General features: G+C 48.5%; 1 long non-coding RNA gene across 1 annotated transcript; it reads right to left on the bottom strand.

Annotated features, from left to right (window-relative positions):
- Positions 1-1,325: 1,325 nt before the first annotated feature.
- LOC132533477 (uncharacterized) lies at positions 1,326-10,260 on the bottom strand. Its single transcript, XR_009545377.1, has 3 exons — positions 6,754-10,260; positions 6,320-6,424; positions 1,326-5,502 (listed from the first exon to the last, which is right to left on the bottom strand). It is a non-coding gene; the product is annotated as an uncharacterized LOC132533477 (long non-coding RNA).
- Positions 10,261-27,636: the final 17,376 nt, after the last annotated feature.

Consider the following 27,636-nt stretch of genomic DNA (forward strand, 5'->3'; position numbering starts at 1 on the left):
CCCTCTCCCCGATTGCCACCACCTTAATGTTTCCAGGTATATTTGTTCACCTCATCATTCATCCAGATACAGGCAGGTACAGCTACAGAGCTGGGGGGGGGGGGGGGCCCACCTGTACCATGACACAAACAAGGACACCACGAGAGACAGCAGTGGAGCCAGGCAGAGCTACAGGGACACACTCAAATGCCAGCATGGATGGGGGGGCATGGGGCAGAGGGAACATACCTTAGGCCTGTCACCCAGTGGGTAGAAATACCTAACAGTACTACTTCTTTTCACAGAATAGTAGGCAGGTAAGCTTTATAAACAAAGTCAGAAGAAATACAGCCTGTATGAGCAGGGTGACCAAAGTTGACTATTTCTCCATGGAGAAAAGGTCAAGGTCAGGCAGTGGTACGCCTGGTTAAGCACACACACGACAGTGTGCAAGGTCCCAGGTTCAAGCCCCTGGTCCCCACCTGTAGGGGGAAAGCTTCACAAGTGGTGAGGTAGGGCTGCAGGTGGCTCTCTGTCTCTCTTCCTATCTCCTCCCCTCTCAGTTTCCCTCTGTCTGTATCCAATAATAAATAAAAATTTTAGAGAGAGAGAAAAAAAAGGACTTAAGGGGCCGGGTGGTGGCATACCTGGTTAAATGTACATGTTACAGTGCACAAGGACCAGATTTCAGGACCCCAGTCCCCACCTGCAGAAGGGAAGCTTCCTGAGCGGTGAAGCAGGGCTGCAGAAGTCTCAGTCTCTCTCTCTTCTCTTCGCTCTCAATTTCTCTCTGTCTTATCAAATAAACAAGTAAATGAAGAAAAAGTCCTGAAGAAGTAAATGAGAAGTCAAGAGAAACACCAGGGGGAAATTCTTATGAAACATGGAGGCAAAGTTATGTGGGATCCTGTGTCCCAGGAGGGTCCTGGGAAAACTTCTCTCCTGGCTTCCGTGAGATGTTCAAACAACCAGCTGGGAGCCAAGAGTGAGAAACATGAGCCGTGAGGAGGTTAGTTCCAGGGGACTGAGAAAGGAAGAGATGCTAATGGCTAGGAAATGCTTGCTGCGAGAGGAGAGGCTGTAGGTCTAGCCTCATCACCTGCAGGACTGTAATGTGGAGGTGCTGTGAAAAGGGTCGGTGTGTGTGGGGGGGGCAGGGGTGGAAAACCTGCCTAAGCACTCACATTACAGCGCACAAGGACCTGGGTTCAAGCCCCTGGTCCCCACCTGCAGAAGGAAAGCTTCACGAGTGGTAAAGCAGGGCTGCAGGCGTCTCTCTTTTCTTTTTATAAAGATTTTTAAAAATTTTAAAAAATATTTATTTATTCTCTTTTGTTGCCCTTGTTGTTTTATTGTTGTAGTTATTATTGTTGTTATTGATGTCCTTGTTGTTGCTGGATAGGACAGAGAGAAATGCAGAGAGGAGGGGAAGACAGAGAGGGGGAGAGAAAGACAGACACCTGCAGACCTGCTTCACCGCCTGTGAAGCGACTCCCCTGCAGGTGGGGAGCTATGGTGGTGGTGGTTTCTCTCCCTCTTTATCTCCCTCTTCTCAATTTCTGTCTCTAGCCAATAATAAAAAATAAATATATTTTTTAAAGGGGGTGTGAGAGAAGAGAGGGAGAAAGAGAAAACGCATCTGGGAACACAGAGTCATCACTTTGCAGATTTGGGTAAAAGGTGAGATGGGCTCCCCATGGAAGCCTGACAGGAAGAAAACTACTTTGTGGAAAGAGCATGGCAGTGAGGACCCATCCTGTCAGTCCTCATGTAGGAAACCAGGACAGCATTCCACACGGGCCAGGGGGAGAGCTTACTATGCCATGGCAAGTGCACAGCCCGGGTTCAAAGTCCAGAGCCGCACGGGAGTGCTGCCATGGCCCCAGGACATCTCCAGCTGTAGGAGTAGTGGAATCACACGTGTGTGTGGGCCTGGCTATACACGCATACACACACCCAGGGTAGTCGGCATTGTTCCCAGCTAGGATCTGAACCTGCTATTTCTCCCAGTCCTCAGCCACAGGGTTTTCTAGCAAGAAGCTAGAGGAGAAGCAGGTTGGTTTTGTCAGAAAGAGGTAAAGTAAGGGGACTTGATACTGACTCATAATCCTATCTAGTCAGACACATACCTGTCGTCAAAACACCAAAGCAAACGACAGCAGCTCAGCATGTGTCACACCAAGACCCTTCCTAACATCCAACTCTGCACTGCATCCTCTCACCTGGACTTGAAGAACTTCTTACCTGTGCTCACTTCCAGACAGCTCAAACCACGGACAGCATCGTGTGCAACTTGCTTCGTGTCCACAGTAGGTGAGGCCCTGTCTCCTGTCCCCCTTCTCCACTGGGGCCAAGCAATGTCTCTAGTGCCCACCCCATACTGAGTCACCAAGTGCAGGGGAACACGGCTTGGGCCACAGAACAATCTCCTCAACCAGTGGTTCTCAGAATCCTTCAGACTCAGGGTGAAAGGAAGAGTGACTTTTGAAAGTATTCCTTCAGGGACGTGGTGGTACACCCAGTTAAGCATATGTAGTACTAACTGCAAGGACCCATGTAAAGACATGGGTTTGAGCACCCGCTCCCCACCTGTACCTTCCTGAATGGTGAAGAAGGTATCTATCTTTTTCTCTTCCTCTCTGATTCCCCTCCCCCTCTCAATTTCTCTCTGTCCTATCCAATAAAAATAGAGGAAAAGGGAAAAAAATGGCTACCAGGAGCAATATATTCGTAGTGCCAGCACCAAGCCCCAACGATAACCCTGGAGGCAAAAAAATAAATAAATAAATAACAAAAAAGTATTCCTTCAGGGGAGGGATTCTCCTATAGTGATTCTTGCTGGTGAGAAGCATTGTTAAATCTGCCTGATTTGACCTTACAATCTTGCCTTTTCCTTCTTCTGCCCCCACCAAAAGGGCACACACACACACACACACACACACACACACACACACACACACACACACACACACACGACCTACATGACAGTACAAAGATGCAAATGTGGTGGTTATGGAAGGAGATGAAAGGTACAAGAGGCATGGAAGATGCACATTAGACTAACCATCCCACAAGGTGGCCACCATCTCTCACTGAACAGTGCTACTCAAAATTTTGTCCATGACACTTCCTGGTCACCTGAGTACTTATTTAAAATGCACATTTCTGGGCAGAGGAGATAGCAGAATGAGTATGAAAAACTTCCATGCCTGACACACCAAAGGTCCCAGGTTCAAGCTTCAGCATCACAATAAGCCAAAGCTGAGCAGTGCTCAGGCTAAATAAATTAACAAAACATATATTTCTGGGCAGGGGAGAGAGCTTAATGGCTACGCAAAAACATTTTCATGCCCATGGCTCCACAAGTTCCAGGTTCAACCCCTTGTACCACCATAAGCCGGAACTGAGCAGTGCTGGGAGTCGGGTGGTAGCACAGCAGGTTAAGTGCATGTGACACAAAAAGCAAGGACCGGCATAAGGACCCCAGTTCGAGCCCCCGGCTCCCCACCTGCAGGGGAGTCCCTTCACAGGCGGTGACGCAGGCCTGCAGGTGTCTGTCTTTCTCTCCCCTTCTCTGTCTTCCCCTCCTCTCTCCATTTCTCTATCCTATCCAACAACAATGACATCAATAACAACAACAATAATAACTACAACAACAAAAACAACAAGGACAACAAAAGGGAAAATAAATATAAAATTTTTTTAAAAGAACTGAGCAGTGCTCTGGCAAAAATAAAAACATAAACAAACAAACAAACAAAGAAAACATACATATCTGGACCCTACCTCAGCCCCATTGAATCAGAAGCCCTTCCAATGACTCTGTGCAATCTGGGGTCTGAAAACTGATTCAGGGTCAGAAAGACAACTCATTCGGAACGTGCACTTGCTATGCACCTGACCCAGGTTTCAGCCCAGCCCCTACCACACTGGAGGAAGCTTCCCCTCAAGTGTCTTCTTCATCAGCCCCAATGTCACCCCCACTTCTGCCACTCTGGAGATCTGTGTCTTCTGCTCATGTTGGCTGTTCTTGAACAAGAGAAAAGGCACAAACTTTGTTCACTCACCCTCTCTGCTTCTTCCTCTGCTGTGGACACCACCTGGCTGCCCCTGAGGCTGCCATACGCTTCCAGAGAAACCTCCGCCCCAGTGGCTCGGCCTGGCTGCTCTGGGTCGGTCCTAGCTGCCGTCAGAGCCACTCCAGCCTCCCATGAGTCAGATCATGGACGCCAAGTGTCCTGGAGGCTCACCCTCAGCCTCCAGCAACCCCGGCCAACAAGGAAAGTCTGACCTGCTAGAAATCTTTCCAGGTGGAGACTCAAGGTCCAGAGGTGTGGAGCTGCCAGTGGCCCTGTTCTGGAAGTCTCTCCACAGACGCTGGGGACTCTGCTCCCACCAGATTCTCTCTCTCTCTCTACTAGGCTCACTACTGACCCTCAGCCTCCTCTCCCTGCCAGGTGTGGACTTCAACTCTGGGTGGGGTGTCACTGAACAATTCCCCAGCACAAAATGTCTTTGACTGTCTTCAGCACCTTGGACCTACTGACAGCCGGCCTGCCTCTAGGGCCACCTGACCCTTGTCACCCTGTCTCCTAACAGGGGAGAAGGTGGTGTCTTGTCTCAGGTCCAGCCAATCAGTCACAGGGCACAGGGTTGAATACAAACATGGGCATGGGTACATCCCACCCACAGCCACACCCAGCAGCAGGGCCCAGGGTCCCTTCCTTCTCCCCTTCCCAGTGCTTCTGGCTCTAGCACCATTTCTGTGACAGCAGAGCTGACTGCTCCCTCCTAAAGCCAGGGGTGTGGAGTCCACTGGCTCTTAATAGCCTGTGCCCAGTTCCCTTGAAACTCTAGTGTCCCCTGGAACAGCTGTTCAAATGCCAAGTGTGGTGCCACCTGAAGCCCTCTCTGGGGGCGGTGGGGGTAGAAGGGAGGTGGAGGTTGTGTTGGGGAGCAGGCTGAGCGCCGATGCAGCCTGGCTGGCGAGGGCATTGTGGTGCCACTCCCCAGCACAGGCTCCGCCCACAGCCTGGCACTGGGGCGCACACCGCTGCCCTCCCCTCTGCCGCTAAGTGGCGATCATGAGCATGTTTGGCGGCTCTGGGCTTGCCGCAGTGCCAGGATCTGAGACACCGTTCACGTGCCAGTGCAGTGCTGCCAGGCATGGTGGCGTCTTGTTGGTGGGGTGCCAAGCAGGAGGACCCAGGAGGTGATAGAGAAAGGAGAGAGAGGTGGAGTGGAGCGACTGGGAGGCAAGGAGGCCCCAGGGAGAAGAGAAGACACCTCATGCATAAGGGTGGCAGCTTCGGACTGACTTCAGAAAGGGGCCCTTCCCTCCCCTGCCACGCCCGCAGCCACAGATACAGACCAGGCGGAGGTCTGGCCATCTTCACAGGAACTGGCCGGGGGCCAGGCGGGACTGCCAGCAAGCTCCATCCTTCCTCCTCGGGGTCCTGGCAATGGCGCGCTGCTTCCTTTGTGTCCTCAGTCTCTCCCCGTCTGCCGCTCCATCCCCCAGGCCTAAGAGGAAGGGCATGGAGGGCTTGGCAGAGAAAATCTGTTCTCCCAGACAAGTCACACACAAGAACCCACCCCACACCTGGCACAACAATCCTGTCTTTGCCAATCCAGATTGGCATAAGGCATTGTCACCCTCCCCCACTCCACACAATGCCAGAGCCCAGGCTCAGCTCTGGGGGCAGTGCCAGCACCCCCTGCCTCATGCCAAGGTCCCTTCACCGCTCCATCAGCACTGACAGAGGGTCAGGTTGGCAGTCCTTCTGGCCTGTAGACGCTACCTTGGCACTTCCCTGCTTACTCCTTGCTCCACTTTGCATCCCAGACTGAAAGGGAATCACCCCCTCCAAGCCCACAGCTTCCCAGAGGCAACACTGGCCACACTGCCCTGCCCTCCTGTGCCGCTGGGTCCTCTTCCACTGCCCGGCCCAGGGCCCCAGGTGAGAAGCCACTGGCTCCCTGTGCCAAGCCCCAGGGCTCCTGCCGCTGCCCCCTCCCCAGCAGCTTCCTCCCTCTCTGTGGGCATAAGGTGGCCGCTGCTGTGCCTATGCCTACAAGCAGACAGCGACCCCATGGACCCTCCTCTTCCTTCCCAGGTGCCAGCCCACTTCCCTGCTTCCCCGTTAGCCCTCTGTCCTGCTGGTTGGGCACTAGGTTGGCAACTTCAGTGCCAGCCCCTGCCCATGCCCATACCCAGGAGGCCCACAGCCCACCCACACTTGGCGTCCATGTACATGCGCGCACATACACACATACACACATGGCCCCATGAGTGCCAGGCGGCGGTGGCAGACACAGCGATGCACGGTGACTGGCGTACCAGAGAGACAGCCAGATCCAGCACCTGATCCAGCGCCTGTGTGGGACTGGGCGGGCGGGCGGGAGATGGAGGCAGGCGATGGCCCTAGGTTGGCAGCCGATGGAGCTGGGAGAATGGAGGGAACAGATGCTCTTTGCCCACCCTCCCTCCTTCTCTCTCCGAGATCAGTGCCAAGCTGGGGGGATGGGGACCGGGAAGGGTGGGGGAAGGGTGGCATTTGGAGAGCTGGCAGGCAGGGGGAGTTGGGTCCGCCCAGGCTGGGCAGTGCCGGCACTGGCTGCTGCCTCTCCACTCTGCCATCTGTCTCAGATCTCTCCCTACCCCCTTTCTCTCCCTCTCTCTCTTTCTCTCTTTTTCTCTTTCATCCACAGCAACATGAAAAGAACGCCCACCCCCAACCTCTGCCAGACCCCCTGTGTCCCCCCACAACTCACCAGACTATACCACCACCAGGCCATCTGTGCTCACTCCTTCTGGCCCGGCCGGCCCGACCACCTTCTTTCACTTGCCTTCGCTCTCACACCCAGAGGGTGTGATGTTAAAAAATAAAATAGAATACAAAATAGATGCATATTTTTAAAAAGCAACTTAAAAGGAAACTATTTTCTTTGGGGATGCCCTGTCCTTCTAAGCCTGGGTCCTCAGTGCCAATATTTACGGCAGGCAGAGAGCCCCTGTCCTCAGCTGGTGCCCATGAATCCATGCCAGGGAGGAGGGGGCGGGGGGCAGGGTGGGGTACTGGAGAGCTCTCTTCTCTCTGCGCCTGTGGTGGTTTCTCTCTCTCTCTCTCCCTCTCTCTCTTTTTTTCCTCTTCTTCCACTTCCGGAGCAGATTCAAATAGCTCTAGAGCCTTCCTTCCCCACCCCCAGTTCCCAGGGCCCTGTGCCCTTCTCTCCTCACTGCTGATTTTGTTCCTCGATCACCCTTTCCTTTTTGTGTGTACGTGTGGATGTGTGCGTGCGCACGAGTGTTTGCATCCACGGCGGTGGGCACCGTGCCAGCCACCGCACAGCCATCTGCGACGCCTTCTGCAGCCTCCGCAGCTTCACCCTGCCACCTTCAGCCCCCAGCTCCCCTGCACCCAGAAACCCACCCCCAAGTCCCCTAACATTAATTAGCTGCTGAATTAATTAAATCGTGCATGCTAATTAACATTCCTACAGGGCAGGCTGCCAGGCTGGGGGTGCCGAGGGGGCAGGAAGAGGAGCTTGGGATGGGGAGGAAGGAGGGAGGAGAGCCTGTCTGTCGAAACAGGACCCAAAAGGAGAAGGAAAGAGAAGAGGAGAGGGTGATGGTCAGGGCATGGAGAACTGGGTGGAAAACCAGAGTGCAAGTGAGAGAGAGCAAGCAGCCCTCTCTGAGCAAGTCAGACACTGCGCCCCACAAACTTGCCTTCCAGTCCCGCCCAGCCTGGAGAGGCGTATATCACCCTCAGGTGGGACACCCAACTTGAAGAGGAAACCAACCCCAACTAAGCCTCAGTCAACAGCGACTGCCTGTCAACCCAACCATCAGAGCCCACAGACAGAGAAGGCTCTGGGCTGAGACTGCTGATTTCTGTCAAGGTCCAGGTGAAGGGGACATTCCAAGAGCTTCTGCTGCAGGGAGACATGAATGCCAGTCCAACAGGCATCAAGAGCAACTAGCTCAGAACCACTGGCATAGCCAGCAGGGCTGTCCTAGGAAAGCTGTCTCCAGGATTCCAGAGCAGGGAAAGTAGACACTCCTACCCACTGCAGGGGTCAAGCGCTGGGCAAAAAGTAAGCCAGGGCTATTTAGCTGTGAGTTGTTGCTACAGAGAGACAGGTGAAACATCTTTCTGGCAGTGCTCTATGAGACACTCATCTAATGAGATGTTAAAAAAGGGGGGGCTGGGCGGTAGCGCAGTGGGTTAAGTGCACATGGTGCAAAGCGCAAGGACCAGCGTAAGGATCCCAGTTTGAGCCCCCTGCTCCCCACCTGCAGGGGAGTCGCTTCACAGGCGGTGAAGCAGGTCTGCAGGTGTTTATCTTTCTCTCCCCCTCTCTGTCTATCCCTCCTCTCTCCATTTCTCTCTGTCCTATCCAACAACAATGAGAATAACAATAATAATCATGATAACAAGGGCAACAAAATGGGGAAAATGGCCTCCAGGAGCAGTGGATTTGTAGTGCAGGCACTGAGCCCCAGCAATAACCCTGGAGTCACAAAAAATAATAATAATAAAAGGGAGTCGGGTGGTAGCACAGCAGGTTAAGCACACATGGCGCAAAGCAAGGACCCACGTAAGGATCCCGGTTTGAGCCCCCGGCTCCCCACCTGCAGAAGTGTCACTTCACAGGCGGTGAATTATGTCTGCAGGTGTCTACCTTTCTCTCCCCTCTCTGTCTTCCCTTCCTCTCTCCATTTCTCTCTGTCCTATCCAACAACAACAAAATCGATAACAACAACATTAATAACTACAACAACAATAAAGAAACAAGGGCAACAAAATGGAAAATAAAAATAAAATAATTTTTTTAAAAAACTGTATATTCCCCTCTCAGGAGATTCAAAACAATGCCCATTGGTGTGTTAAAGGCTCTAAGAAGTTCTGGGGAGAAATAAACAGCAAAAATGGGTCAAGACCACAGAATCCTCATTTTAAAAGTGTTCTATAATACTTTGGTTTATGCAGAAGTGGAGTTCTACTGGGGTCAGGGGTAGGGAGTTCTATACTACACAGCTGGGATTGTTCTGGTCTAGAAGCTGGCAGACAGCTTAGCAGCTCTCAGTCACTGAATCATAATATCTCATAATCAAAAGTGACAGCACCCAGGATCTGGTCTTCTGAATGTAAGGAAGGAGGGTGCCCAACTAGTCCGTATGTCACCCTCTAGACTCACAGAGCCATGTCCTCAGAGCTAGAAAGAGACTGTAAGAACCATGCAGTCTGAGGACGATGCCCCGGGGGCGGGGCAGCCTGGTGGAGCCATACCAGGAGCCCATCCTTTCCCATGAGGCTTTTGGGGAGCCTGAGAGCTGTGAAGCAAGGTGAGAACACTGTTGAATGGTTTTTGCTTTCTGGCTTCTGTTGTGCTCCGCAGCCCCCGCCCACCTTCACACAGCCACTGGCACTTATACAACCCACCAACCCCCAGTCTCACTGAAGTGACTCTATTCTTTAGAATTTCAAACACCACTTTAATTTTTTAAAGATTTCTGTATCTATGAGTGAGAAAGGAAGGGAGAGAGCCAGAGCATCATTTTAACACATGCAGTACTGGGCAATGAACTTGGGACCTCGTGCTTGAGAGCCTAATTAAAGCTCTACTCTTGTTTCACCTTCTGGGCCACTTAAACACTACTTTATTTACTTACTTTTCAGGCTTCCCTGGAATGAAGACCCCACCAATGTGTCCTGGAGCTCCGCTTACCCAGAGACCCACCCTACTAGGGAAAGAGAGAGGCAGGCTGGGAGTATGGACCAACCAGTCAATGCCCATGTTCAGCGGGGAAGCAATTACAGAAGCCAGACCTTCCACCTTCTGCAACCCACAATAACCCTGGGTCCATACTCCCAGAGGGATAGAGAATGGGAAAGCCATCAGGGGAGGGGATGGGATATGGAGATTGGGTGGTGGGAATTGTGTGGAGTTGTACCGCTCCTATCCTATGGTTTTGTTAATGTCTCCTTTCTTAAATAAAAAATAAAAAATAAAAAAAATTTGGGCTGGGGAGACAGCATAATGGTTATGTAAAAAGACTTTCATGCCTGAGGCACCAATGATCTCAGGTGCAATCCCCAGCAGCGCTATAAGCCAGAGCTGAGCAGGCTCTGGTCTCTCCTTCTGTGTACCTTTCTCTCTATCTCTCATTAAAATAAATAAATACGTTTACAATTTTATTTAACTTTTTTTTTGCCTCCAGGGTTATTGCCTGGGCTCGAGGCCTGCACCATGAATCTGTTGCTCTTGGACACAATTTTCCCCCTTTTGTTGTCCTTGTTGTTTTATCATTGTTGTGGTTACTATTATTGTTGTTGTTGCTGCTATCATTGGATAGGAAAGAAAGAGGAGGGGAGACAGAGGGGGAGAGAAAGATAGACACCTGCAGACCTGCTTCACCACCTGTGAAGCGACTCCCCTGCAGGTGGGGAGCCAGGGGCTCGAACTGGGATCTGGGATCCTTACGCCAGTCCTTGCGCTTTGCATCACATGCACTTAACCTGCTGCACTACTGCCCAACCCCCTATTTAACATTCTTAAATATTTATCATTTCTTGGTTTGATAGGGGAGAGAGAAATGGAGAGAAGGAAAGATAGGGAAGAGACAGAGAGACACCTACAGTATTGCTTCACTACTCATGAAGCCTCTCCCCTGCAGGTGGGGACCACTGGCTTAAACTCAGGTCCTTATGCACTGTAATGTGTGCAGTCAGCTCGGTGCACCACTCACTACCTGGCCCTCTTATCATTTTTTCAATGAAATAGATATGGGGAGGAGAGCAAAAAGAGAGAAAGAAACCAAAGCACTGCTCTGCTCTGGTTTGTGGCAGTGCTAGGGATTGAACCTGGGATTTAGGGGCCTCAGGCAGAAAAGTCTTCTGCATAAGCATTGTTTATTAGTTTTATTTATTTATTTAAAATTGTTGCCATTAGGGTTATTGCTGTGGCTTGATGCCAGCACTGTAAATCTACCATTCTTGGAGGCCATCTTTTCTTTTTCTATGTTATTTGATAAGACAGAGAGAAATTGAGAAAGAAGGGAGAAGGAGAGAGAAGGGAGAAACCTGCAGACCTGCTTCACCACTTACAGGTGGGGAGCAAGAGCTCGAACCCAGGTTCTTGCACATGGTAATGTGTGTGCTCAACTGGGTGCCCCACAGTCCAGCCCCCTAAACACCACTTTAAATAGAGAACAGTAGAGCCCAAAAATGTCTTGCTTGGATAGTGTTTTGCCATGCACATGGCCCAGGTCTGAGTCCGGCCTCCACTGTGTCATAGGAAATTTTGGTAATGTTCTCTCTCTCTCTCTCTAGCTATCTCTCAAGAAAGTTGGTTTACAGCAGTGAAGCCCAGAATGATAGCGCTGTCAGGAATGACGAGTCCCTTGGACTCCTAATACGATGCCGACCTGGTCCCCGTGAGAGGCCTCAGGCATTTCCAAGTGTGCTTCTCTGCCCACCTGACTTCCCCTCTGGCTGAGGAGCCAGCTGATAAAGGTGGAGACAAAGTGAACTCAACTATCCCACCAGGCAGAGCAAGACGTGATGATAACTCAGTCTTCTCACGGAGCACACAAAAGAGCCGCTTTCACCCTCCAGTGGCCTCTCTGTCCACTGGGCCCCTCTCAGCAGTCAGTGAGAGGCCAGAGGCCAGTTTTCCAAGGTCACAGGTTCTACCCAGGCTCACTCTCCTCCTGGGATGGGGTTTCCCTCTCCAACACCCAGGGCCTGGGTCACTGTCGCTGCTTGCAGAAGCCTTTCAACGCAGCAATATAAATGGTGATTATTCTAGTATCAAATAGCATCGCCAAGCCTGGCCAGCTCTGTACAATGGAGGTAACGAAGGCAAGCATGAAATTCAATATTGATAAACCACACATTGTTTTCTAGAGAGTTCACTCAATCTGACTGGCGGTTGCTTCCTAAGCCTCCTGCCATTAGCAATAAAGAGGGTGGGCAGAGGGCCCCGGGAGTGGGGAGATGGGACAGGGGGAAAAGAAAAGGCTTTCTGTTTCCAAGGCAAAGCAAAGTGTATGTGTGGTGTGGGGGGAGAGATGCTGGGGGAGCAGTCCCAAGTGCCTGCTGCCCTACAGCATCCCCAACTGTGTCTGTCTTGTCTCTCTGAGAGTTCGCCTCAGACTAAACTTCCCAGTGCAAAATCTTACCTGAGAGAGCAGAAAGGGACCTATCATCTGGGGCATCTCTGCCCTCCACCATGGCACTTGGACTTCCCTGCATTTCCCTTAAATAAAAGGACGTGGAGGCTAGAAAACTAGTCCAAATGATAGAGCACTCTCTCTGTCTCATGTGAAAGCCTCTCATATGTAATAAATATAGTAAACATTTTTAAAAACTAAAAAGGGGGGTCAGGTGGTAGCACAGTAGATTAAGCGCACATGGTGCAAAGCGCAATGACCGGCTCATGGACTCCAGTTCGAGCCCCCAGCTTCCCACCTGCAGGGGAGTCACTTCACAGGTGGTGAAGCAGGTCTGCAGGTGTCTACCTTTCTTCTTTTTTTTTTAAAAATAAGTTATTTATTTATTTATTTATTTATTTATTTATTTTTTCCTCCAGGGTTATTGCTGGGGCTCGGTGCCTGCACCATGAATCCACTGCTCCTGGAGGCCATTTATTCCCTCTTTTGTTGCCCTTGTTGTTGTAGCCGCGTTGTGGTTATTATTATTTCCATTGTTGATGTTGTTCGTTGTTGGATAGGACAGAGAGAAATGGAGAGAGGGGGAGAGAAAGATAGACACCTGCAGACCTGCTTCACCGCCTGTGAAGCAACTCCCCTGCAGGTGGGGAGCCGGGGGCTCGAACCGGGATCCTTACACCGGTCCTTGCGCTTTGGCCACATGCGCTCAACCCACTGCGCCACCGCCCGACCCCCAGAAGTTATTTATTTATTAATGAGAAAGATCAGAGGAGAGAGAAAGAACCAGTCATTAGTCTGGTACATGTGCTGCTGGGGACTGACTCGGACTTCATGCTGGAGAATCCAGAGCTGCACTACCTCCTGGACCACTTTTTTTTTTTTTTTTTTTAAGATTTATCGATTCCTTTTTGTTGCCCTTGTTGTCTTATTGTTGTAGTTATTATTGTTGTTGTTATTGATGTCGTTGTTGTTGGATAGGACAGAGAGAAATGGAGAGAGGAGGGGAGACAGAGAGGGGACCACCTGTGAAGGCACTCCCCTGCAGGTGGGGAGCTGGGGGCTCGGACCAGAATCCTCATGGCAGTCCTTGCGCTTTGCGCCACCTGCACTTAACCCACTGTGCTACCGCCAGACTTCCAGGTGTCTGTCTTTATCTCTCCCTCTCTGTCTCCCCCTCCCCTCTCCATTTCTCTCTGTCCTATCCAACAACAATGACATCAATAACAACAATAAAACAACAAGGGCAACAAAAGGGGAAAAACACAAATTAAAAAAATAAAAATAAAATAAAAAGGGGGCAGGGGCCGGGGGTGGTACATCTGGTTGAGTGCACATGTTATGATGCACAAGGACAAGGGTTCGAGCACCTGGTTCCCACCTGCAGTCGAAAAGTTTTTTTCTTTTTTTTTTTAATTTTTAAAACATTTATTTATTTGTTCCCTTTTGTTGCCCTTGTTATTTTATTGTTGTCATCATTGTTGGATAGGACAGAGAGAAATGGAGAGAGGAGGGGAAGACAGAGAGGGGGAGAGAAAGATAGACACCTGCAGACCTGCTTCACCGCCTGTGAAGTGACTCCCCTGCAGGTGGGGACCTGGGGGCTTGAACCAGGATCCTTAGGCCAGTTCTTGCACTTTGCGCCACGTGTACTTAACCCACTGTGCTACAGCCCAACTCCCAAAAAAGCTTTTCTAGTGGTGAAGCAGTGATGCAGGTATCTCTGTCTCTCTCCTGTACATCCCCTTCCTTCTCTACTTCTGGCTGTCTCTACCCAATAAATAAAGATAGTTTTTTTTAAAAAAAAAAAAGTAAAAAACCAACCAAACAAACAAAAAATCCAACTGTTTTTGGTTTTTTTTAAATATGTATTTATTTATTATTGGATAGAGACCGAGAAAAATTGAGAGGGAGGGAGGATAGAGTGGGAAAGAGACAGAGACACCTGCAGCCCTGCTTCACCACTCGTGAAGTTTTCTCCCTTCAGATGGGGACCAGAAGCTTGAACCCAGGCCCTTGAGCACTGTAATGTGTGAGCTTAACCAGGTGAGCCACTGCCTGGCCCCTTTATCTTTCTCATTAAAATAAATAATAAATATTTTAATTAAAAAAATAAAAAGAGCAGCTCAGGAGGTGATACAATGGATAAAGTACTGGACTTAAAAAAAATTTTTAATATTTATTTATTTTCCCTTTTGTTGCCCTTGTTTTCATTGTTGTAGTTATTATTGTTGTTGTTATTGATGTTGTCATCATTGTTAGGACAGAGAGAAATGGAGAGAGGAGAGGAAGACAGAGAGGGGGGGAGAAAGATAGACACCTGCAGACCTGCTTCACTGCCTGTGAAGGGACTCCCCTGCAGGTGGGGAGCTAGGGCTCAAACCGGGATGCTTACATCCGCCAGCACTTCACACCATATGCGCTTAACCCGCTGCGCTACCGCTGATTCCCAAAGTACTAGACTCTTAAGCCTGAGGTGTTAGATTTGAGCCCTGGAACCGCATGCATCAGTGTGGTGCTCTTGTTCTCTCTCCTCTCCCCCCCTCCTTAATAAATAATCTAAAGGGCCAGGTGTGGTGCACCTGGTTGGGTGCACATGTTGCAGTGCTCAAGGACCCCGGTTCAAGCCCCTGGTCCCCACCTGTAGGGGGAAAGCTTCACAAGTGGTAAAACAAAGCGGCAGGTGTCTCTTTGTCTCTCTTCCTCTCTATCACCCCCTTGTCTCTCAATTTCTGACTGTCTCTAGCCAACAAATAAAGATTTAAAAAAATTTTTAAAAATAATCTAAAAAAAATGGTTCATGATTTGGTCAGAACTGTTTGACCAATTCTATGGGGGAGGCAGGCTAAGATGGGCTATCAGTATTTTTTTCATTTGTTGGTTTTTTACTTTTTTTGAGGTAATTAATGGTTTACAATCAACAATAAATATAGCTGTTAGTACATGTGTGAATTTTCTCAGTTTTCTGCAAAACACTCCTGCCCCCCACCTAGGTCCTCCTCTACCATCATGCGCCAGGACCTGGAAGCCCCCACCGTCCCAGAGTCCTTTGCTTTGGCTGAATACACCAAACCCAGTCCAAGCTCTGCTTTGTGTTTTTCCTTCTGTTCTTGTCTCAACTTCTTTCCATGAATGAGATCATCCCATATTCATCCTTCTCTTTCTGGCTGATCTCACATAACATGACTCCTTCAGGTTCCATCCAAGATGGAGAAAGTGAAATCATTATTCTTGACAGCCAGGTAGTGTTTTTGGCTTTTAAATATATTTTATTTTGTTTTTAATGAGAGAGACGCAGAGATAAAGCCACATGCAGGTCGGAGCACTGCTCAGCTCTGGCTTATGATGGTGGTGCTGGTGGGGGTTGAATATGGGAACTCAGGAAGTCTTTTGCATAAACCATTACGCTATCTCCACAGTCCCCTCACTTCAGTGTAAAATAAAACAGGGGCTGGGTGGTAGCGCACCAGGTTAAGTGTACATAGTACAAGGCACAAGAACCCATATAAGGATCCCAGTTCGAGCCCCCAGATTCCCATCTGCAAGGGGTTGCTTCACAAGCAGTGAAGCAGGACTGCAGGTGTCTATCTTTCTCCCTCTCTATCTTCCTCTCCTCTCTCAATCTCTCTCTGTCATGTCCAAAAAAAAAAAAAAAAATCCTAAAATAAAATAGAGAGAGAATGGCTAGAATGCCATTTGGGGGATATGCTATGACAGGTTTCAAACTCAGGACCTCATGCTTGCAAGTCTGGTGCTCTGACTGCAGTGTCACCTTCCAGGCCTCCGTTTCATGGCCTGTACCTTCCCACCAGGGGACTCACTGCCTCACATCTCCTTCACAACTTCAAGAATATGCAATTTAAAAAAAACCTAAAATACCGCACCTGGGAAGTTAGCAAATTAAAAGGAGCTTATCTGGAATGATGGCAGTGCCTCCTTCTGCCCACCTGGCCTGGGGGCACCCAGAAAAAACAGGGAAGCAGGGAGTCGGGCGGGTTAAGTGCAGGTGGCACAAAGCTCAAGGACCGGCGTAAGGATCCCGGTTCGAGCCCTCGGCTCCCCACCGCAGGGGAGTCGCTTCACAAGTGGTGAAGCAGGTCTGCAGGTGTCTATCTTCCTTCCTTTTCTTTTCTTTTCTTTTTTTTTTTTTTACCAGAGCACTGCTCAGCTCTGGCTTATGGTGATACAGGGGATTGAACCTGGGACTTTGAAGCCTCAGGCTTGAGAGTCTCTTTGCATAACCATTATGCTATCTAGCTCTGCCCAGGTGTTTATCTTTCTCTCTCCTTCTCTATCATCCCCTCCTCTCTCCATTTCTCTTTGTCCTAACAATGATGACATCAATAACAATAATAACTACAACAACAATAAAAAACAAGGGCAACAAAAGGGGAAATAAATAAATATTTTAAAAATACCTAAAATAATTAAGTTAGTAAGGTTGTACACATCCTCAATTAGTATTAGGGGGACTTGTTAGGCTCTCTCTCTTTTTTTTTTGCCTCCAAGGTTATCACTGGGGCTTGGGGCTGGCACTATGAATCCACTGCTCCTGGCGGCCTTTTTTTTTTTTTTTAATTGGAAAGACAGGGAGAAATTGAGAATGGAAGGGAAGACAGAGGGGGGAGAGAAAGACAGACACCTGCAGACCTGCTTTACCACTTGTGAAACAACCCCCCTGCAGGTGGGGAGCCAGGGACTGGAACTGGGATCTTTGCATGGGTCCTTGCACTTAATACTCTGTGCTCTTAACCTGGTGCAGCACAGTCTGACCTGCTATTAGGCTTTCTAAGAGAGTCGGTTCCTTGGTGTTGTGACTCTAAAGGCTGTGCAGCTAGCGCCCTTCTATCCAGCAGGCCTCACGTCTGTAAGTCCCACTAACATTTGACAAATGAGCATCTGCCTCCTGCCAGGGACAGGACAATGCCTGGAAAGAGCCACGAGGAGCTCCGGGAACCGTGAGCAGACTGTTACTGTGTGAAGCATTCAGCAGACAGGAGTCAGATGAGCAAGTGTCTTCAGTGTACACATCATGGAGTAATGCCAGTGTCACTCTGAAGGCTTTCTAGATCAACGGGAGGCCTTCAAGTAGGTGAGGATCACAACATCTGTGCTTCAGTGAGTTCATTGTGGTACATAATTGGAAACAAGATTTGAACAGGATCTAGACTAGAGGCAGGGATAATTCTAGAAGGTTGGGGCTGATCGAGGGCTAGAGGTGATTAGAAACTGAATAAAAACAAAGGCAACAAGGGGGTCAGGCGGTGGCGCAGTGGGTTAAGCACACATGGTGCAAAGCGCAAGGACCGGCATAAAGATCCTGGTTTGAGCCCCCGGCTCCCCACCTGCAGGGGAGTCGCTTCACAGGCGGTGAAGCAGGTCTGCAGGTGTCTATCTTTCTCTCCCCCTCTGTCTTCCCCTCCTCTCTCCATTTTTCTCTGTCCTATCCAACAACAACAACAAACAACCACAAGAACAATAAAACAACAAGGGCAACAAAAGGAAAAAAAAAGCCTCCAGGAGCAGTGGATTCGAGCCCCAGCAATAACCCTGGAGGCAAACAAAACAAAACAACCAGAAACCAGGGGCAAAAAGAAAGGGAAGTAGCTGCACCTTTCCTGAACTAATGGTATATAGGGGTGAGTGTAAGAAAAAAATCTAGAGTGATGCTCAGGTTTTATGTTTGCTTGGGACAAGAAGATAATGGAACCACTCACTGGGAAGGGAAAGAAAAGAAGTAAATTTGACAGGAAAGTCATGGAGCTGGATTTAGAAAGATTAAGCAATAATTTGTTCAGACCATTTAGTGAAAGTATCCATAGGGTGGGGAACGATAGCATACTGATTATGCAAAAGACTTTGTGTCTGAGGCTCTGAGGTGCCAGGTTCAATCCCAGAGCCACCATAAAACAAAGTTGGTGAAAACAAAACAAAACAAACAAGCAAAACAAAGCAAACATTCATAAAGCAGTTGAATATGGGAGTTGGGCGGTAGCGCAGCGGGTTAAACGCACATGGCGCAAAGCAAGGACTGGCGTAAGGATCCCGGTTCGAGCCCTTGGCTCCCCACCTGCAGGGGAGTCGCTTCACAAGCGGTGAAGCAGGTCTGCAGGTGTCTGTTTTTCTCTTCCCCTCTCTGTCTTCCCCTCCTCTCTCCATTTCTCTCTGTCCTATCCAGCAACAATGACATCAATAACAACAACAATAATAACTACAACAATAAAACAACAAGGCAACAAAAGGGAATAAATTAAAAACAATAAAGCAGTTGAATATAGGAATGCAGAAATGATGAGGAAATTGGTAGAGTTGGAAAACTTGGGAATCAATTATATCACCCAAGAGAAATCCCACGTGAAAGATAATACTTTAAAGATTTTTTTTATATGTATAAGAGAAAGACCAGAGCACCCTTCTAGTTATATGTGGTTCTGGTCATCCTCGCACAGGCAAAGCATACACAGTACCGCCTGAGCTATCTACCTCTCTGCCCACAAGCTAGGCTCACATTAAAAGGGTGGGAAGGCAACCTGGAAGGAAGGACAGTGGTGGTTGGGGGTCGGGCAGTGGCACAGTGGGTTAAGCACATGTGGCACAAAGCGCAGGGACCGGGGTAAGGATCCCGGTTCTAGCCTCCGGCTCCCCACCTGCAGGGGAGTCGCTTCACAGGCGGTGAAGCAGGTCTGCAGGTGTCTGTCTTTCTCTCCCCCTCTGTCTTCCCCTCCTCTCTCCATTTCTCTCTGTCCTATCCAACAACGAACAACATCAACAATGGCAATAATAATAGCCACAATGAGGCTACAACAAAAAGGGCAACAAAAAAGGGGAAAAATGGCCTCCAGGAGTGGTGGATTCATGGTGCAGGCACCGAGCCCCAGCAATAACCCTGGAGGAAAAAAAAAAAAAAAAAAAAAGGAAGTACAGTGGTGAAAGCATTGGACTTGGGAGCATGGGATCCCAACTTCAGTCCCCAGCACCTCATATGAAAGAATATATGCTCTGGTTTTCTCTCATCTCCTCATTAACAAATAAGTCTTTCTAAAAATGGGAAAATTAGTTTTAATAAAATATATTTTAAAACAGGTTCAAGCCCCTGGGTCCTACTTATAGGGATAAAACTTTCTGAGTGCTGAAACAGCGCTGCAGGCATCTCCCTCCCTATTTGCCCTTTCCCTTTTGATTTCTGTCTCTGTTCAATAAATAAATCAATAAGATATTTTATTATTTATCACTGCTCAGCACTGGTTTATGGTGATGCTGGGAATTGATCCTGGGACTTCCGAGCCTGAGGCATGAAAGCCTTTTTTTGCAGCCCATGTAATGATTATTTGAATGCACCCAACTTCTGAACTCTGTCAGGGGGTTCATGTCTTATCTTAACACCCAGACCTCTGTCTACCATGAAAAGCAGCTTTCAGAAAGAGCTGGCACCGGCCTAACAGATGATGCCTGTTACAGATACCACACTGCCCAGACTACTCAAGCCTGGAGTCATTCCTGTAGGGCTTTTGTAGACAAATGTGCTTCTCGTACCCAGGTTAAGGTAGTATGCCACCTGGGACGGCTGCCGGGAGAATCAAGCTAATTAACTGGTTTCATTTATTCACTGTCTCCTAACAGAAAACAAGGCCACTGGGGAACGGGAGGAGATAACAAATGATCCAGAAAGGCAGGTGAAGGCCCAGCACACAGGGGGGTCATGATGCAGAGGGACCTTGCAGCCATGCCAGTAAGCACATGGCAGAGTCCATAGTAGAAGCTCAGGAAGGAGGTCACCACCTCCATGCAGACAGCCAGTCCCTGCGTCTCTGCACACCATCTAGCGGTAAGGGACCCAGGGATTCCCATAGACACTGGCATCTTTTTGCTGAGGACACGCCCCCAACGTTGAACCTTTCACAGTTCCATTTCCTCTTTTCTTCTTTCCTCTGCAGATTGCAGAAAAATCCCCAAGACCCACCAGCCACTTTCCTCTCTCAGAAGCTCCATGTTAGAGGAAGCAGTATGGACCAATAGGACACTGGCTCCACTCAGCCTCATCCATTTGGAGGCCCTGGCCAGCCAAAGCCTGCTAGCACAGAAGGAGGCCAGGGAGGGCTGCAGGAGCTCAACTACGTTCCTTACCACATGCAGCCAGAGCTGGATCCCGGATCACTGGTGGGCAGCCAGCTTAGCAAGATGTTTTGATAAGCTGGTCAATTAAATCGCTCCCACTGAACACCTTCATGTATCCCGTAGATTTCCTGTTTCAATGATCTTCCCTTCCTCTCTCTCCCTCCCCGCCCCTCCCCCCCAAAACAGCACAGGAAATGTGAGGCCAGGCAGGAGAGGGGTGGATGGGGAGAGGCAGCATGTCTTTTCTCCTTTTTAAAAAAAAGGCTGAGGGGCCAGGCAGTGGCATACCTGGTTGAGCGCACACATTGCAGTGCACAAGGACCCAGGTTCAAGGACCAGGTTCCAGACACCTGCAGGGGGAAAACTTCACGAGTGGTGAAGCAGGGCTGCAGGTGTCTTCCTGTCTCCCTATCTCCTCCTCCACTCTCGATTTCTGGCCATCTTTATCCAATAATAAATAAATAAATAATAAAACAAACATTAAAAAGGCTGAAGGTGGGAATAGATATTACTATTTTTTAAATTTATTTCCTTTTTGTTGCCCTTATTGTTGTCCTTATTGTTGTTGTTATTGATGTCGTCGTTGTTGGACAGGACAGAGAGAAATGGAGAGAGGAGGGGAAGACAGAGAGGGGGAAAGAAAGACACCTGCAGACCAGCTTCACCGCCTGTGAAGTGACTCTCTTGCAGATGGGGAGTCGGGGCTCCAACCGGGATCCTTACGCTAGTCCTCGCGCTTTGCGTGACATGCGCTTTACTCACTGCACTTCCGCCTGACTCCAAATATTCATCATTTTTATGCAGAGACTCCCATACCTGAGGCTCCAAAGTCCCAGGTTAAATCCCTCGCACCACCATAAACCAGACCTGAGCTCTGGTTAAGAAGGAAAAAAAAAAAAAAAAAAAAGGGAGGAGAAGGAAGGAAGGAAAGAAAGAAGCAAAGGAAACCAGGTAATGGTGCACCTGGTTAAATCCACACACTGCGGGGGTCGGGCTGCAATGCGGCGGGTTAAGCACACACGGCGGAAACTCGGGGACCGGCTAAGGATCCTGGTTCGAGCCCCGGGCTCCCCACCTGCAAGGGGGTCGCTTCACAAGCAGTGAAGCAGGTCTGCAGGTGTCTGTCTTTCTCTCCTTCTCTCTTGTCTTCCCCTCCTCTCTCCACTTCTCTCTGTCCTATCCAGCAACAACATCAATAACAACAATAATAAAAACCACAACAATGATAAAAACAAGAGCAACAAAAAAAGGAAAATAAATAAAATATATATATATTTTTTAATATTTATTTTATTTATTTATTCCCTTTTGTTGCCCTTGTTGTTTTATTGTTGTAGTTATTATTGTTGTTGTCGTTGTTGGATAGGACAGAGAGAAACGGAGAGAGGAGGGGAAGACAGAGAGGAGGAGAGAAAGATAGACACCTGCAGACCTGCTTCACCGCCTGTGAAGCGACTCCCCTGCAGGTGGGGAGCCGGGGTTCGAACCGGGATCCTTATGTCGGTCCCTGTGCTTTGCGCCACCTGCGCTTAACCCGCTGCGCTACAGCCCGACTCCCAAAATATATTTTTTAAATCACACATTACAGTGCTCAAGGGCCCGGGTTCAAGCCCCTGGTCCCCATCTGCAGGGGAAAGCTTCACAAATGGTGAATTAGTGCTGCAGGTGTCTCTCTGTCTCTTTCCCTCTCTCTATCTTTGCCTCCCCTCTCAATTTCTCTTTGTCACTATACAACAATAAATAAATATATTTTTAAAAAGGCTGAAAAGAGACAGCATGGTGGAAAAGGAACTGGGCTAACAGTCAAGAAATATAAATCCGGAAGTCTGGCGGCGCAGCGCATGTGGTGCAAAGTATGAGGATGGGCTAAGGATCCCTGTTCAAGTCCCTGGCTCCCCACCTGCAGGAGAGTCTCTTCAGGAGCGTCGCTTCACAAGTGGTGAAGCAGGTCTGCAGGTGTCTATCTTTCTCTCCTCCTCTCTGTCTTCCCCTCCTCTTTCCTTTTCTCTCTGGCCTATCCAACAACGACAACAATAATAACAACAACAATAATCATCACAACAATAAAAAAAGGGCAATAAAAGGGAATAAATAAATAATATTTTTAAAAAAGAAATGTAAATCCAGGGCCTGGCTCCACTGCTCACAAGCTCTGTGGCCTTGGACCTTCCAATTCACTTCGCTGAGTCAGTTTCCCCATTCAAATGGGGGCACTTGGTCCATGTGATCATCAGACACTCAGGACCTTCCACGGTGAGAAGTGTGTTATACTTATCTCGGTCTCATAGAGCTCCTAAGTAACTATTGATAAAGCCCCTGACGCCTGGAGGCTTAATCCCCAGCACCACCAGAAGCCAGAGCTGAGTAGTGTCCTGGTCCCTTTTCTCCCTGTCTCATTAAAATGAGTAAGGCAATCTATATTAAAAAATATCTTCATGGGGATTGGGTGGTAGAGCACATAGTACTAATCACAAGGACCTGCACAAGAATCCAGGTTCAAGCCCCCACTCCCCACCTGCAGGGGGCGAACGCTTCACAGGCGATGCAGCAGGTCTGCAGGTGTCTATCATTCTTCCTCTCTATCTTCCCCTCCCCTCTCAATTTCTCTCTGTCCTACCCAATAAGATGGGAAAAAATCTGCCTCCAGGAGCAGTGGATTCCTAGTGCTGGCACAAGGCCCCAGTGATAATCCTGGAAGCAAGAAAACAAAACAAAAAGACTTCATTATTCAAATAGAGAAGTGATTCTTTGAAAACTAGGCAGTAAATAGAAACGGAGTTTCTTTTTAAAGTTTATTATTATTTTTTTTTAGTTTTTATTTATTATTGGATAGACAGAAATTGAGAGGGGATGGGGGGGGAGAAGAGAGGAGAGAGACAGAGAGACACCTGCAGCCCTGCTTCACCACTTGGGAAGCTTTGCCCCTGCAGGTGGGGATCAGGGGATTGAACCTGGATCCTTGCACACTATAGTGTATGCACTTAACCAGGTGAGCCACCTCCTGGCCCCTGTAAGTACAGAGTTGTTTTTTTTTTAATTAATTAATTTAACCAGGTGAGCCACCTCCTGGCCCCTGTAAGTACAGAGTTGTTTTTTTTTAATTAATTAATTTATTTTCCCTTTTTGTTGCCTTTGTTGTTTTTTATTGTTGTGGTAGTTATTATTGTTTTTACTGATGTCATTGTTGTTAGATAGGACAGAGAGAAATGGAGAGAGGAGGTGAAGGCAGAGAGGGGGAAAGAAAGATAGACACCTGCTTCACCACCTGTGAAGTGACTCTCCTGCAGGTGGAGATGGGGGGGCTTGACCAGGGATCCTTCCGCCGGGGTCCTTGTGCTTCACGCCACATGCGCTTAACCTGCTGCGCCTGACTCCCCAAGTGCAGAGTTTTGAGGTCAATTTCTCCTAGTCCCCTAAATCATGAAGCTTTAATGACATTTTTTATATTTATTTATTTACCAGAGCACTGCTCAGCTCTGGTTTATGGTGGTGCAGGGGATTGAAACTGGGGCTTTGGAGCATCAGGCGTGAATGTCTCTTTGCAGAACCATGAATCTCTTCAATATCCCTCGAGTTTTTTTTTTTTTTAATTTTTATTTATTTACTTTCCCTTTTGTTGTCCTTGTTGCTTTTATTGTTGTAATTATTATTGTTGTTGTTAGATAGGACAGAGAGAAATGGAGAGAGGAGGGGAAGACAGAGAAGGGGAGAGAAAGACAGACACCTGCAGACCTGCTTCACCGCCTGTGAAGCGACTCCCCTGCAGGTGGGGAGCCGCGGGCTCGAACCGGGATCCTTAAGCCGGTCCCTGCGCTTTGCGCCACGTGTGCTTAACCCGCTGCGCTACAGCCCGACTCCCGATTTTTTTTTTTTCCCTGTTGTGGTCACTTACATTTCCTGTGGTTACAGAGGCAGCACTCAAAATTATTCAACTATCTTAGAGCTTCAGGGCTAGGAAAGGCCTCCTTCCCCTCTACCTAGCTGCGTCTCCACTGCTCACACAAAAAAGCCTGCGAGTATAACAGGCTCTTCTCTGCTGTTCCCACTGCTGGTTACTGAGGTGCAGCATATGCCCTGCACAGGAGGCCCCAGGTTCGCTCTCTGGCACCACCACGTGCGGTAGAATGGTGCTGTACTGTCGCAGTCAGATAGCCAACAGGGTTTATGTCCTCCCGTTGGTTTCTGTGATGTTTGTTTGCTTTTTTTTATTCTGCTGTCTTGTTTTTCTTTACGTATCCCTGTGTGCGTGATCTGTCTCCAGGCTTGCAGTTGCCTTGCCCGTGACTGTAGGACTGGCTTCTGCTCTCTGTGTGCTGAGACAATGCTAACACTGTCAAGAGGCCTTCCTTCACCTGATGATGACCCTGAGGTTTTGAGGCTTCCACTCAAGGGGAACTGATCTGCCTAACCTAAAGAAGTCACAAGGAATCGGGGTCGGGTGGTGCTGCACCTGGTTGAGCGGACATGTTACAGTGCGCAAGGACCAGGGTTCAAGCCCCTGGTCCCTACCTGCAGGGATAAAGTTTTGCGAGTGGTGAAGCAGGGTTGCAGGTGTCTCTCCCTACCTTCTCAATTTCTGGCTGTCTTTGTTCAATAAATAAAAAAAAAAATTTTTTAAATCACAAGTAGGTGAACAGGCAGTAGCGTGGTGGGTTAAGCATGCATGGTGCAAAGGGCAAGGGCTGGCTTAAGGATCCTGGTTCAAGCCCCCGGATCCCCATCTGCAGGGGAGTCACGTCTGCAGGTGTCTATCTTTCTCTTTCCCTCTCTGTCTTCCCCTCCTCTCTCCATTTCTCTCTGTCCTATCCAACAATAATAACAACAATAATACTAACCACAACAAAGGTAAAACAACAAGGGCAACAAAAGGGAAAAAATAGCCTCCAGGAGCAGTGGATCGTACCAAGCAGGTACCAAGCCCCAGCACTAAACCTGGAGGCAAAAAAAAAAAAAAAAAAAAGAATCACAAGTAATGGTGTTGAGCACACATATTACAGTGCGCAAGGACCCAGGTTCAAGCTCCCTGGCCTCCATCCACCTGCAGGGGGGAAAGCTTCACAACTGGTGAAGCAGGGCTCTAGGCGTCTGTCTCTCTCCCTGACAATCACCCCTTTGCCTCTCAATTTCTGACTGTTACTATCCAATAAATAAAGATTATAAAAAATTAAAACAAAAAAGTTACAAGTAAGGGGGAAGTTTTAACTATTAAACAAAGAAAGGCATTTTAGCAGAAAAGCACTTAGCTAAAATGACGTATCCCTTGATTCTTTAATTTACCTCTCCTTGGGCCTTTAAGTGAGTAATAAGTCGCCCTGACAGACCACCCCATGAATATTTGTGACTGACAAAGGGAGAAGCAGGTTCTTCTCACTCGGCATCAAGCCATACTCCAGTGCATGTATCTTCTTCATTTTCATTTCTTTTTTTTTTTTTTTGCCTCCAGGGTTATTGCTGGGGCTCAGTGCCTGCACCATGAATCCACTGCTCCTGGAGGCTATTTTTTTTCCCCTTTGTTGCCCTTGTTGTTTTATCGTTGTTGTGGGTATTATTATATTATTACTGTCGTTATTGTTGTTGGGTAGGACAGAGAGAAATGGAGGGGGGGAGACAGAGAGGGGAGAGAAAGATAGACACCTGCAGACTTACTTCACCACTTGTGAAGTGACCTCACTGCAGGTGGGGAGTCGGGGTCTCAAACCGGGATCCTTACTCCAGTCCTTGTGCTTCACGCCATGTGTGCTTAGCCCGCTGCACTACCGCCCGCCCTCTATCTTCTTCATTGCCTTCACTTAGTGTGCCGGACTGTCTCGGAAAGGTCATGACATGTTTTTCCTTCTTCTTTTTTTTTTTTTTAGTATTTATTTATTTATTCCCTTTTGTTGCCGTGTTGTTTTATTGTTGTTGGATAGGACAGAGAGAAATGGAGAGAGGAGGGGAAGACAGAAAGTGGGAGAGAAAGACAGACACCTGCAGACCTGCTTCACCGCTTGTGAAGTGACTCCCCTGCAGCTAGGGAGCCGGGGGCTCGAACCGGGATCCTTACACCGATCCTTGAGCTTTGCGCCACCTGCGCTTAACCCGCTGTGCTACCGCCTGACTCCCATGACATGTTTTTCTATGCAAAAATGCATCATGACTTTTCTGACAAACTGTTATTTCCTACTCCTTGAACAGCTTGGGGAGCAGGCTTTTCTCATTTCTCAAAATTAAGCTCACACTCTGCCTTTGGTGTGGGCCTTTTCCTAAATATATATACCTTGCTTTAAATTAAAAAAAAAAAAGATGAAGCTAGGTATAAAGATATTCCAGGAAAGACACAAGATTTAGATAATTAGACTCTAAAAAAAAAAAAAGAAGAAGAGAAAAGAAAAGAAAAAAGAAAGTACCTCGGAGAATAGGCCTAGGACAGAGGTCAGAAATAATAGGGGGAAAGTTACCCTAGAGTTTAATCAAGAGAGACCTGTCAATATTTGGCTCGTTCTGCAAGAGACAATCCAGAAGGAGCAATTAACATAAAGCAAATTCAGGGGAAGAGCTGCCGTGTGCCCTGTACTGGCAAGGGAAATGGCATCTTCGACTCGGCTGGCACAGAAATATGCTGGAGACAAGCTCATTCCCCACTAACAGCTCAGCCTTCTACCCAGACATTCTACTTCTAGGCGTTTATTGTGCCTCCAGGGTTATCACTGGGCTCAGTGCCTGCACTATGAATCCACTGCTCCTGGCAGCCATTCTTTTCTGTTTTATTGGATCTGACAGAGAGAAATTGAGAAAGGAGAAGGAGATAAGAGGAGAGAGAAAGATAAGACACCTGCAGACCTGCTTCACTGCTTGTGAAGCAACCGCCCTGCAGATGGGGATCCTTGTGTGGGTCCGGGCACTTTGTACTATGTGCACTTAGCCCAGTGCTTATAGGGAAAACAATTCAGCATTCTTCGCAATAGCAGTGTTGAGAATAAGTCTTATCATTATGGAATAGTTACAAAAACTATAGATGTTGGTAGTCAGGCAGTCAGTGCAGCGGGTTAAGTGCAGGTGGAGCAAAGCACAAGGACCGGCGTAAGGATCCTGGTTCAAGCCCCAGCTCCCCACCTGATGGGGAGTCGCTTCCTAAGCGGTGAAGCAGGTCTGCAGGTGTCTGTCTTTCTCTCCTCCTCTCTGTCTTCCCCTCCTCTCTCTATTTCTCTCTGTCCTATCCAACAACAATAACAACAAACCACAATGACAAAAACAACAAGGGCAACAAAAGGGAAATAATAGCCTCCAGGAGCAGTGGATCGTGGTGCAGGCACCAAGCCTCAGCAATAACCCTGGAGGCAAAAAAAAAAAGTATTCATGGGTAGTGACTGTTTCATTATAGAAGC

This window comes from Erinaceus europaeus, chromosome 16, assembly GCF_950295315.1.
Source record: "Erinaceus europaeus chromosome 16, mEriEur2.1, whole genome shotgun sequence".
Taxonomy (NCBI): domain Eukaryota; kingdom Metazoa; phylum Chordata; class Mammalia; order Eulipotyphla; family Erinaceidae; genus Erinaceus; species Erinaceus europaeus.